The following is a 3,689-nucleotide window of genomic DNA, read 5'->3' as shown; positions in this document are numbered from 1 at the left end:
ATTTAAAGCAATTTCATATATGCTCATAAAATGATGCGAGGAAATTGATGAAGATTTCTGTGAGGGAAAAGTGGGTGTAAGTGAGGTTAGGATTGTTCAGGCAACCAGGAACCATTAGCGAGTTACGTCCCGCACTCCCATCTGACGGGTTGAGGCAAAACTTTAGTTCCTGGTGTCTGATGTGCTTGAATTTCTACTCCTGGTAATATTAAACTTACCTGGTGTGGGTTGATGGTTGGAGAGTCACTTCACCTCCACAATCTCCTGATCAGGTAGGGTGATCTACCAGGAGTATTACTGTTCATCTTTTTTTTTTGTTACCAGTAGTGATTTTGACATTACATACCACTCTTTTTCATTCTTAAATGTTGTATTTGCATAGCTGTTGATAACCAGTTTATTTTTCATTATCAGCTCTGCTACTGACCTGGTCATCCAGGGTAGACGCCAAATAAGGGAACAAGATACTTGTTAATTGGACTAAGTAACATTGTCCGACTACTACCGGCCTTTATTCATCCTACTTGTGGTGCTTCAACCAAGTAGTTCAGGAGATTCCAGAAAATCAGACTGATACCACCCGCCCATAGATAACCTACGCCTCTTCAACATCAGAGAACCATCAGGGTCTTACCTACTTTTGCCCAAACACGGCACCAGAACCAGCGGCAAATTTTACTATATTTAAATTTTAAGTAAAATCCACAAAAGACAATATTCTTATTATTCATAGTCGTTTCTTTATATATTTATTTTTCCATTAGTTTTTTGCTCAGATGGAAGGTGTTGCTCCTGACAATTTCCTTGAATCAACAGGAACAAAATACTATAATTATATATTCTATAATTGCTTTTAGTAGAAATACAAAGAGAACATTTCTTCCTCAAAGAAGTATCACTACCCTCCTTATCACGGTTAATACCACCATCACTACCCTTCTTATCACGGTTAATACCACCATCACTACCCTTCTTATCACGGTTAATACCACCATCACTACCCTTCTTATCACGGTTAATACCACCATCACTACCCTTCTTATCACGGTTAATACCACAATCACTACCCTTCTTATCACGGTTAATACCACAATCACTACCCTTCTTATCACGGTTAATACCACAATCACTACCCTTCTTATCACGGTTAATACCACCATCACTACCCTTCTTATCACGGTTAATACCACCATCACTACCCTTCTTATCACGGTTAATACCACAATCACTACCCTTCTTATCACGGTTAATACCACCATCACTACCCTTCTTATCACGGTTAATACCACCATCACTGCCCTCCTTATCACGGTTAATACCACCATCACTGCCCTCCTTATCACAGTTAATATCACAATCACTACCCTCCTTATCACAGTTAATACCACCATCACTGCCCTCCTTATCACAGTTAATACCACCATCACTGCCCTCCTTATCACAGTTAATACCACCATCACTACCCTCCTTATCACAGTTAATACCACCATCACTACCCTCCTTATCACAGTTAATACCACCATCACTGCCCTCCTTATCACAGTTAATACCACCATCACTGCCCTCCTTATCACAGTTAATACCACCATCACTGCCCTCCTTATCACAGTTAATACCACCATCACTGCCCTCCTTATCACAGTTAATACCACCATCACTGCCCTCCTTATCACAGTTAATACCACCATCACTGCCCTCCTTATCACAGTTAATACCACCATCACTGCCCTCCTTATCACAGTTAATACCACCATCACTGCCCTCCTTATCACAGTTAATACCACCATCACTGCCCTCCTTATCACGGTTAATACCATCATCACTGCCCTCCTTATCACGGTTAATACCACCATCACTGCCCTCCTTATCACAGTTAATACCACCATCACTACCCTCCTTATCACAGTTAATACCACCATCACTACCCTCCTTATCACAGTTAATACCACCATCACTACCCTCCTTATCACAGTTAATACCACCATCACTACCCTCCTTATCACAGTTAATACCACCATCACTGCCCTCCTTACTTATCACAGTTAATACCACCATCACTGCCCTCCTTATCACAGTTAATACCACCATCACTGCCCTCCTTATCACAGTTAATACCACCATCACTGCCCTCCTTATCACGGTTAATACCATCATCACTGCCCTCCTTATCACGGTTAATACCACCATTACTGCCCTCCTTATCACAGTTAATACCACCATCACTACCCTCCTTATCACAGTTAATACCACCATCACTACCCTCCTTATCACAGTTAATACCACCATCACTACCCTCCTTATCACAGTTAATACCACCATCACTACCCTCCTTATCACAGTTAATACCACCATCACTGCCCTCCTTACCAACTCTCTCCTTCAGTTATAAACTACACTTCTTTTAGCAATTAAGTTTTCAGGGAGGTTGTCTTGATACTAGTGTTAAGCTCTTGATCCAAGGAATTATAAGTACATTTCCCATTCTAAAACTTGAGAACCTCGCACATTATTCTGAAGCTTTACGTTCATTGTACATTTACCGCTTCCCCTTAATAATGATAATTATAATTTATAGGAATGTAATAATTATAATTTATTGCAATATAATAATTATTTATAGCAGTATATTATAATTATAATTTATAGGAATATTATATACTAGCAATGATTATAACAATATAACAATACTGATAGTTATCACCTTTAAGAGAAAAGAATAATCTAAATTATTGCGATTCTGCTACACATTAAGTTCATTATTGTGTTTTATATTACATTTAAGGGGATGCGCTAAACCCACAAGGCTTACACAGTGACTGGTGGAGGGGATGGGAGGCAATCAGCATCGACATAAGGCAACGGACGGTAGCTCCAGTACCTTGAATCGAGAGTCCTTCACCGTTTAAAAGATTACGAAGCACTCGGAGTGTAAAGGTGAAATATATATATATATATATATATATATATATATATATATATATATATATATATATATATATATATATATATATATATATATATATATATATATATATGGGGGGGGGGAAGGTGGGAAACCCCAGGCCACCTCGATTTATTACCGAAAGAAAACTGGAATGAATCCCAGAGCCGCGTCAACATTTTCTTTGGTAAGTTACGGGTGTGAGCGAGGAGAAGATACCTATTACCTGGCTTAGATCATACCTGAAGACCTAGTACCTGACTTGGATCACACCTGAAGACCTGGCACTCTCACGACTACAAGTTTAACATTTCCCCTGTGGCGAGGATGGTAATAATAGTGATAATAGTAATAATAATGACAGTAATAATAACAATAATAGTAATAATAAATTAATAATGAAAACAATAACAATAACAAAAATATTAAAAACAATGATAATAAAATAATAGCAATAATAATAATATTAATTGGCCTGTTAATCAGAGGTATAAGTGCTTTTCTGAGGTTTAAAAATTCTGTTGGGCTGTGAGCGATGGTACTATTGTTCAGGTGGTGACAATTGTTCATTACTGATAAATTTATTAATCTCAGAACAATAAGTTGTTAATGAATAAGGTGGAAGAGACATGATAGAGAGAGCACCTAGTCACCTCCTCATCCTATCAAGTGAGGTGCCTTGATGCTGGTGAGAAGTCAAATTCCTCTTCATCCAAGGAATTTGACTTCTCTCCTCGACTCAACTCAA

The sequence above is a fragment of the Cherax quadricarinatus genome, chromosome 48 (genome assembly GCF_038502225.1).
Source record: "Cherax quadricarinatus isolate ZL_2023a chromosome 48, ASM3850222v1, whole genome shotgun sequence".
NCBI classification, from domain to species: domain Eukaryota; kingdom Metazoa; phylum Arthropoda; class Malacostraca; order Decapoda; family Parastacidae; genus Cherax; species Cherax quadricarinatus.
Note: the sequence above shows the minus strand (reverse complement) of the source record.